Consider the following 10,354-nt stretch of genomic DNA (forward strand, 5'->3'; position numbering starts at 1 on the left):
AAAGCGTCACTTCTCATTCACAATATTTCCAAAAGCATCAAGTTTCAAGCACAAGTCACAAAATATCTAGTACCTCTTTCTTTGCGGTTGAACGAGACGAGTTGCGGTGTTAAGCCCTTCGCATTTAGTTCATTTACAAAAAGATTACAAGGACAACCTAAAGTTCGAAAAGACTCTTGGGTCCAGAGCGGAAAGAACTGAGGCTCTGATACCAACTGTAACAACCCGCCCTCCTAGGGTACAATAAATGTGGCGGCTGCTACCCAAAACCCGACTCGAAAGAAGTAAACATAGGCTAGGGTTTCATTTAAAGAGTACTGACCAAAGAAATGAAGGAATATCAGAGTATTTAATGCAACAACTTAACCTAGAAGTTCAAAAGAAGATAGATATCATAAATGAGGATCAAAACCTTAAGAGTACGACATAGTATCCAAGACAAAATCACAAGAAAAAGGGCTAAGGCCACAACCAAAACTAAGATGCTAATATCCCAAAGGAAATTCCAAAGAGTATCAAAAATTCAGCGGAAAACGACCAAGAGAGAAGCATAGCTATGTATGGTGACACAACTACACTTAGAGTTCAACACATCCATTTTTATTAATTAAGCTGCTCAACACCCGCCACCGCTCGTCATCATTCGACCTGCACATAAGGAAAACACATGCAGGGCTGAGTATTTTGAAATACTCAGTGAGCTCATTGGCAAAACATTTTATAAGTTATGCCACCCTTACCAAGTGAACTCGAGTTTTAAGCAGTTATAAGAAAAATAGCACGAGTATCACAAAATATATTTTCCATAGACTGGCCAGTCAAATAACTCCCCACTTTTCTCATCAAATTCCACAATCACAATCTTTCCATGGTGCGACGAAAGTGTGGCCACACTTTTCGCCCACGAGACCGGCCGACTAGCAAGGATTCGATCCCCTCGTGTACACAGCCTGGTAGGGTTTGCGGCCCATACTCAGACCCGAATTCGTATAAACATATCCATAGCCATATAGCCCAATGGAGCGAACTCACAAACTAGACATCAGGCACACAACATCAAAATAAAACAGACATAGGCATGGCATAACAGTTAAACCACCCTTATAACACCAATCAATATTTGTTGCAAGAAGTAAAAGAGTTTAAGAATAAAGCCCACCTCGATTGCTTAGTTTTCAAGTAGTTTCGCTTTTCCGTTATCCGGCTTCGCAACCAAAGTTTCACCTTTTAATCACATAGGCACATATCACATATTAGGTTCAATACTAGTCTTACTCATGCATGTCTCATTACTTTTCCCTCTTCCCAACAATTTATCTTATCATTACCAATTAATCAAGACCATGCTTATCACGCAAGATCATTTAACCATCAAACACACACCATTCAAACACTACATACACACACACACGTCGCATACACACACACACGCCACACACACATACACATGTTTCCACATCCCTTTTTATCCTTCTTTCACTCAACCAAGATGCATGAGGGTTCAAGAAGACCGATTAATCGGGTAGAAGAAGAAGAAAAAGAAGAGGTAGAAGAAGAATAAGCATAACTCTTAAACAAGAATACCTTTTTTGAGAAAAACGATCGGTAGGAAACAAGTATTAGCCTTGATTCTTCAAAGTTCTTGGATTAAACTTCAATTCTTCTCCAAAAGATAGCAAAATATTGGAGAGTAGAAGAAGAGAATTTGTGAGAGTGTATGGGAGGGAGGGGGCCGAAAATTATGGGGCTAGGGTTGGGGTGTTCTCTTATTTATAGTGCTCAACAAGATCATTAGGTAATTAGAATAGAATATTTGGTAAGATCTCATTCTCCCAATTAAATAAAATAATATTGTGAAGTGGGGAAGAAGAATTAACAAAAATATATTAGGTTTCTAGGCATGAGATTTTCGAAAATATGGCCTTCCAAAAAGCCAAGATTTTGTTTTGGTATTTTTCCATGTAGAATAAAATATCATGGAGCAAAAATAAAATAAGAATTCTCCCATTCTTGGAGTCAAAAGTGGCGCCTCCTATGCCTAATTAAATAAGGCATGGATTTTCAAATATTGCCTAGAATAAGGTAAGGCAAGATCTTTTAAGGTATGGAAAGATTTGGTAGAATAATTAAATTCTAGGTATGGAAGGAAATCAAGTAAGGAGTCAAATAAAATAAAATAATTCCTTCCTTCCCAAATATAGTGATTTTCGAAAATCACTAGAAAAACAAGGGGGCTCGATTTTTTTCCATCTCTAAATAAGGAAATAATTGGCTGTTGGAATTAATTTGGATAAATATCCCAAGGATTAAATAAATTCCGGAAAAATAGAAATTCTTTCTCCAAGGGGTCTAGGATTCGAAAATTGCAAGAATTGGGGTGACAAGTATTTATGGAAATTTTCTCTAATATTCTCACTCACCCTTAAACAAATAATTTACCACATAAATCACACAAATAAATAAATCACATGCCACATCATTAAGTCAAATAGTTTGACTTTTCAAACTTTCACACAAACCCTAAACTTAATTCGACCATATCACCTCGTGAAATAACTGCATTCTCGATTCCACGTCATCAACAATTAATTCTAGGGGGGTTCTAAATTCCGAGATGTTACACAAGCTCTGACCATTATCAATCTATTCTAGAAGGTAAAATAAAAATACATATTTCTAAGGTTGAAATAATAAATTTTGTCATGGTAGGTGTATACATCAAACATATACATAGTCCCCAGGTAATGACTTCATAATTGGTCATTCAAGATTTTGCTTTTGAAACCATCACAACAATTTTCCTGTCGGTCAATGTCTACTAAACTCAAAAGATAATACTTTGCTAGAGATTAACACTTCTTTTTCAATGCTAATTTATTAAAATATAAAATTTAATCTCATCGAGAGTCATATGTCGACACTTTGACAAGTTCTGGTAAATTTAATTAGTCTCTATGAACACAACTAGAAGTTTCCGACTTTGACATCATATTCTATTAGTGATGACCCCATGAATTAATTTTTATTTAAATTAACCCAACAATTTGGTATAATTTCTTTGAAGGTTAGCATATTGTAGTGTTTGTGTAAAAAGAGAATTAAATAAAATTAAGAAATAAATGAAATAATGCAAATGCCAAATACAATTTATTAAGAACTAATTCAGTAATTATTATTTGTAAACACAATACATGAATTACCACAAATTTAATGAAAATGTGTTGCTCATTACAATAAATCAGAATTAATCATTGAAACTAATTGTAACATCCCAACTTTTGAACCTTAGTATTATTATTCAATAAATTAGAATTAATCATTGAAACTAATTGTAACATCCCCAACTTTTGAACCTTAGTATTATTATTATGATCTTAACTACATAATATAAATAAGTGATCAATGTAGTATTTATAAACTGCCCGTTTGAATTTTTAATATCGATCTTTTTGAGTTATAAAGAAATCAAGACGAAGTATACAATAGGAGTTGTTGGTTTTACAACGATTAGTTTAAAATAATAAATCCAAATAATAGTACGTGATACGAGAAGTCCGATTAAAATATACAATACAACCAAATCCTAATCTTTTACAATAAGAGATAGGCGTGCAAGTTCGGGCAGCCGCTCAACGGTCGTGCTCAAGCTCCGAGGAAAGCCGATACATCGACGAGGATAGCCCATGCTCCATAAATAGATGCTATTTACTACAAAAGAAGAGAATTAGAGAGAGTAACAAAATAAATTGTGGAGTAAATCTTTGAATGGATTAGGGAGTATCAAATGAAATCCAATAATAGATTTGATGAAATTCATTCCCAAATCCAATCAAAATCCTTGCAAGATTTCAACCAAGTGGACATTAAATGCAAGTGCAGAGAGATCAAAGCTTCAAATGCTTCCTCAATTCTCAAGCCATATTTTTTAGCCGTAAGATCAAGAAATAGGATCCAAATTAGATCCTTGAGGAGATTTTGAGGAGATCTTTTGGCAGTAAACCTCCCCAGATTAAACCTCCCCCATGTTAAACCTCCCCCATTGTAAACCCCCCCCCCCCCCTTGCATAGCAACTTGAAGAAATAGCAACTATATAAATCCCAGTCTTTCCACTTCAGGAAACCCATCACTATCAAACATTCTACAAATTCTCTTCATACACATATATAGAATAAAGGAGTACGAGGAGGGAGAGTTGCAGAGAGCTGCAGACAATCGTAGGATCAAGCCTACAATCCAACAACACTTTGTTCCCACATCAAAAGGTAAACACCAAGCCCTTCTTTTCTTTCATATGTACAAGTCTGCATACATATAGTTGCAAGTAGAATCTGCCCAAAGTAAAAAATTCACACCAAGATTTACATGTTTCACCATGAGTCGTAGCAACACATTATTCAAGAGTCACCAAATCCATAGAGTAGACAAACCAAGTCCTACCACCAAAGTAAGCACAAGCTAGGAAAACTTATCTCACGGTCATGAATCTGTCGGATTCCGGGCGAGCTAGGAAACTGTCAGCCAACGATGACAGCCCAACCTCCTTCGAATCCATCACTGATTTCGCCCCTTCACAAATCTACAAGTTAAAAATACCAAACCTTGAAATTAAAGATTTAATCTTTAGAAATAAAACAAAAGGGATAACTGATAAACTGGCCTACCTTACCTGTCGGAGAATGGCGAGGGAGCGGCGGATCCGAGAGAAAGAGGGAGATAGGTAGAGAGGTCGGCGGCGGTCTAGGTGGTGCATGGCGGTGACGGCGGCGGAATCCGAGAGGGAGAAGGCAGCGACGGTGAGCCGCCGCGCGCACAGCAGCGGCGACGACGCCGGCGTAAGCAGGGCCGAGAGAGGAGAGAGGAGTGAGAGAAGAAAGAGAGGGAGAGAGGAGAGAAAGAAGAGAGACGGATGGAGGGGAGAGAGAGAGAGAGAGAGAGGGCCCCGCCGGAGGTGGAGGCGGCGACGGCGGACGGGGGGGCGGCGATGGCAGCAATTGAAAGGGGGGGGAGTTCCTCTAATTTTTGGCTACGGTGAAATGAGGAGGAAGATGAATTGGGAGTATATATATATTGTTTATTGTTTATTATTATTTGCTATTGGGCTAATGATAATTCATTTGGGTTGAACCAGTGAAAAAAAAAAAAAAAAATGAATCTGGGCCAACCTTTTAATAATTTGGTGCTGTAGTAAATAAATGTAGGAAGGCCCATTTTCAAAATTTAATTATATTTTAGCCTATGTTTTAATCTAAGGTTCGATTATAATTTTTATGGTTTCTTGTAACTAAGATCAAATAATTGTTCCTTGGATTTATTTTAGAGTTTTGCATAAGAGTAAATTTTGAAGTTAAGTATAAAGTTTAATTCAATCGAAGCCGAGAATAGTGAACGAAGAAACATTAAATAGTATGCGAGTTTTAGGAATGTTTTAAAGAATAATGAAAAAAATAAATAAATAAAAGGGATTAATTAGGAGGCATGCATTCCTATTAGAGTTTAAGATTTTCTTGAAGTCTAATTAGTGTTTTATATTATTATGTGGTGATGTTTTCAAAAAGGTTATCTCCGCAAATTAAGGACAGAGCAAGAAATTCAAGTTAAGGAAAATTAAACGAACGAGGTGGGCTTTCGAACTAAAGTATTTTTATGGGCTTTCTATCCTACATTATTATGTGGTGAAAAATGCTTTCAGTTATTTAAATTCAAAGTATGTTTTGTCTTGCCATGTTTTTGTTTTGAGCATTACCTATCTGTTCGTCTAGAAAGGGGAGCGACCCTACTAGACCAGTTATGTTGTGAATCGAATTCGGGTCTGAGTGTGGGAGTGATTCCCTGCTCAGGCTAGTGTACACCAGGGACCGGGAGCCATCCTTCGAGTTGGCCGGTCATTGTGACCGTGGAATGTGGCCACATTCCCGGCACCAGAATGAAGTTCAGATATGGTATATGTTCCAGGAAAAATTGACTGCGCAGTCACAGTTTTAAAGAGAAAAATGATTTTAGTGTTCTCGGACATTTTCAATAAAACCCCGAGTTCACTCAGTTATGGCTTGACAAAACCAGTTTTTATGAAAATATATTTCGGCATTGTGTTCACTGAGTACATCAAGTACTCAGCCCTGCATATGTTTTAAAAATGTGCAGGTTAAGCGGTGATGACGAAGGGCGGTGTTGAGCAAAGATGGCGAATGTGTTTCAGTATTATAATGCTCGGATGAATCGTGTCTCCATACACGGTGTCATTCTCTCTTGACTCTTCCGCTGCAGTATAAAAGTTGAACTTATGTTCCTTTGTATCATGCACTCTGATATATTTTGTCAGTTATTCCAATTTGATTTCGTTCATTTCAGTTGTGCCGAGATTCCCCTTTCTTCCCCCGCTTCTTGAATCCTCCCCTAGTCGCGATAAACCGCGTTTGCTATCCCTAGCAAGGTGCGGTCGTGACACTAATAATTACCACAAATAAAAAATGTATTATGATAAAAAAAAGAGCGAACTATTATTACAATTAGGGATGTCAATCGGGTCAGCCCACCGAGTTTCGGGTCAACCCTATTCGGGTTGCGGGTCAATCGGGTGCGGGCTAATCGGGCTATAATTTTTCGAATTATAAAAGTTCAACCCTAACCCTAAAAGCTCGGGTTTCGGGCTAGACCAGCGGGCTAATCGGGTTGCTACCAATAAAATTAGCATGCGTTCAATCCAATAAATAATGGTGAAAATTAGTTATATTTATAAAATGTAAAATATTTAATTATGATAAATTTGAGATATATGCTTAAACTCAAACATAAACATGATCAAATACTAATATTTGAGATTTATGCAAAATAAAACATAAACATTAAGAAATTTTAAAGCATGTTTTAAAAATTTAAATATATTTTTAAGTGAATTTGAGGTTTCTAATTTATATATCTATTATTATGTTAATAAAAATTTAATATATAATCTATATATTTAATATACAAAATTGAAAGTTATTTTTTTAGTAATCTATATTATAAAATAACCAATGAAGTGTCGAATTAGAGTCAAACAAATAGAACGATAGAAATTTTATTGGGTTTTCGGGCCAGTCCATCGGGTTTTAGGGTCTGGCACTAACGGGTTGCGGGTTAATCGGGTGCGGGCTAATCGGGCTGTAATTTTATCGGGCTATAAATTTTCAATCCTAACCCTATAAATTTGGCGGGCTATTCGGGTCGGCCCACGGGTTGCAGCTACATTGACATCCCTAATTACAATATTGCTATAGATTTTGAACGAAACTAAGCAAACTAATAATTAAAAGGGATATTGGCATCTAATATCACGAAACTTTCAAAAAGTTGGATTTTTCCCACGAACTTTAAAATTGACAAATAATATCACGAACTTTACCCTCAGTTTATTTTTTTCCATGAATAAAAAAATTCATGTTATTTTAATAGATTAAATAACAATTTTGGAGGGTATGCTTCAAGAAAAACTATCTTCAAAGATTGAAAAACTTGAAGCTCTCAAAATTGTTGTCGAGAAATTACGAAAACAAATCCGTATCATAATATTATTTGTGGGAATTTTTTTATTCGTGGGAAAAAATAAACTGGGGATAAATTTCGTGATATTATTTGTCAATTTTAAAGTTTGTGGGAAAAACCCAACTTTTTGAAAGTTTCGTGATATTAGATGCTAATATTCCTAATTAAAAAGATTAAAAAAAAATGTCATTAATGTCAAAGAGTAAAAGCAAATTGATTGCATTTTCATATGGCAGGAGCTAATTAATTTAGTTTAGAAAATGACGGGTGTTGATTAAGGAGATGATATGGCTAACGGCCTCACGTTTGTAAAATATATTAATCCCTAACATAATTGTTGCTAAATATAAAGAGCCTCAGTAGGCAAATCATAAAATGTGGCAATCAATTAATACGTAAAATCAAATCCAATATGAATTTAATTAGGGAGAAAATTAGTCAATTACAATCTTTTACTAATCAATTACCACATTTAATACTTTACTTAAAGGGGATTGCTAACTAATAACTTAATTGCTAATACAACTAAATAATAATCATTAGATATTCAAATTAAGCGTTTAGATCATTAATCCCTAAATGTCAATACGATCAACAAAAAACGTCAATAAGGCCATAGGATTAATTCCAAAAAATATCAATAGGGGTATTAATGTCAATTAACTACATATTTAGTTATAACTAACTTTTAAAAGAAATCCCAAAACTTTAAATTCATATAACATATATCAAATTAAAGATAATTTCATAAGGATTCCAACGATATCCTACATGCATATGTTCCGACGTCAAAATTTGAATTTTTTTTTGAAAATTTTTAATTTTTTCGTACAACAGAAATGTCAACATACTATATAAAATATGTCAATATAATATATGTAAATGTCAATATAAGCAATGGGTTAGCATTCTTAAAATATTGTGTTGACATTCTCAAAGCATTGTGTTGATATTTTTGAAACACTATATTGACATTTTAATCCAAAACCCTAATTTGGAGTTTTTTTTTTATCTTTTTTGATTTTATTAATAAAAATGAAAATTACACGTGGCAAATTGTAGACCACACGTTTTCTAAAATCTTATGGCCTTAAATTAGTTGTAGTTAACAATTAAATGATGAGTTAGCAAATGATCACTCCCCTTACCTAACATAGGGTAGTGATAAAATGCAAACTTATATATTGTACAAACTCAAAACTCCTCAACACAACTTCAACACTGTTTCAATACAATATCAATATAGTGTAAAATTTCAAGATTTTAATGTCAACACAGTATCAACACAATATCAACACAACATCAATCATTGAATACTGTTGAAATTATGTTGAAATTATGTTGACATTTTCCTGCTGATGCTTTTTTGTGATCAGTTGACATTTTTCAATGGCCCAGATCATAGTTTTAAGTTTTACAATATTTAGAGTTTTCATTTGATCACATTCCACCTAACATATTACTAACAGTATCATATAAAAAGTTAGAAGCATTAAATGTGGATGGAATAGAATGAGGAGGGAATGGAATGAATGTTTCCATTCTTGTGCTTGGTAAGCACAAGGAATGCAAAAGGAATGGAATTGTTATTCCTTGATTGATTTCATTCCTATGTTTTGATATCTACAAATAATATAGAAATGGAATGTAATGAAATATGAATAAATAATAAGTTGATTCTACCAAAAAAAGCACTACACACATTTCACACACTACACGCACTTCACACACTACACACACTGCACTCCACACACTTTACATATTTCACACACTACACACACTACACACACTTCACACAGTTCACACACTGCACACATTTCATACAATACACACATTTCACACTACACACACTTCACACACCATACACATTTCACACAAGACACACATTTCACACACTTCACACATTTCACACACTTCACACACTACACACACTTCACACACTACACATACTACACACATTTCACACACTACACACACTTCACACACTTCACACAATACACACATGTCACACACTACACACAATACATCTATTTCACAAACTACACACATTTCACACACTACAAACACTAGTCACATTTAACACATTTCAAGCATCCTATTTTTGAATTTATGTAGTGTGTGAAATGTATGTAGTGTGTGAAATGTGTGAAGTGTGTGTAGTTTGTGAACTGTGTGGTGTGTGAAATGTGTGTAGTATGTGTTGTGTGTAAAGTATGTGTAGTGTGTGAAATGTGTGTAATATGTATAGTGTGTGTAGTGTGTGAAATGTGTGAAGTGTGTGAAATGTGTGTAGTGTGTGAAATGTGTGAAGTGTGTGTAGTGTGTGAAATGTGTGTAGTGTGTGAAGTGCGTGTAGTGTGTGAAATGTGTGTAGTACATGTAGTGTGTGAAATGTGTGTAGTGCGTGTAGTGTGTGAAATGTGTGTAGTGTGTATAGTGCGTGTAGTGTGTGAAATGTGTGTAGTGTGTAAAGTGTGTGAAATTTGTGAAGTGTGTGTAGTGTGTGAAATGTGTGAAGTGTGTGTAGTGTGTGAAATGTGTGTAGTATGTGTAGTGTGTGAAATGTGTGTAGTGTGTGAAGTGTGTGAAATATGTGTAGTGTGTGAAAATGTGTGTAGTGTGTGAAATGTGTGAAGTGTGTGTAGTGTGTGAAATTTGTGAAGTGTGCAAAGTGTGTGTAGTGTGTGAAATGTGTGAAGTGTGTGTGTGTGGATATTTCAATTATTAAAAAATTTTAAATTTTAATTTTATTATAAAATTGTGATGATATTAAATTTAAATATGATATGAAATAATATTTGTATAATTTTGTTAAATTTTAAAATAAGAAGA

The 10,354-nt window shown here is 34.7% G+C and overlaps 2 long non-coding RNA genes across 3 annotated transcripts; one reads left to right on the forward strand and one right to left on the reverse strand.

The window, feature by feature from the left end:
• Positions 1-3,489: 3,489 nt before the first annotated feature.
• On the reverse strand, positions 3,490-4,998 carry LOC125222843 (uncharacterized). Of its 2 annotated transcripts, none has more exons than XR_007176618.2 (2): positions 4,663-4,998; positions 3,490-4,577 (listed from the first exon to the last, which is right to left on the reverse strand). It is a non-coding gene; the product is annotated as an uncharacterized LOC125222843 (long non-coding RNA). The 2 variants fall into 2 exon arrangements; XR_007176617.2 differs by having other exon boundaries at positions 4,668-4,977.
• A 20-nt stretch (positions 4,999-5,018) lies between these two features.
• Positions 5,019-6,343, forward strand: LOC148928451 (uncharacterized). The gene is made up of 2 exons (XR_016137705.1): positions 5,019-5,618; positions 6,143-6,343. It is a non-coding gene; the product is annotated as an uncharacterized LOC148928451 (long non-coding RNA).
• The last annotated feature ends 4,011 nt before the right edge of the window (positions 6,344-10,354 follow it).

The sequence above is a fragment of the Salvia hispanica genome, chromosome 4 (assembly GCF_029641045.1).
Source record: "Salvia hispanica isolate PSC_SH4W2 chromosome 4, Shi_PSC_v1, whole genome shotgun sequence".
NCBI lineage: Eukaryota > Viridiplantae > Streptophyta > Magnoliopsida > Lamiales > Lamiaceae > Salvia > Salvia hispanica.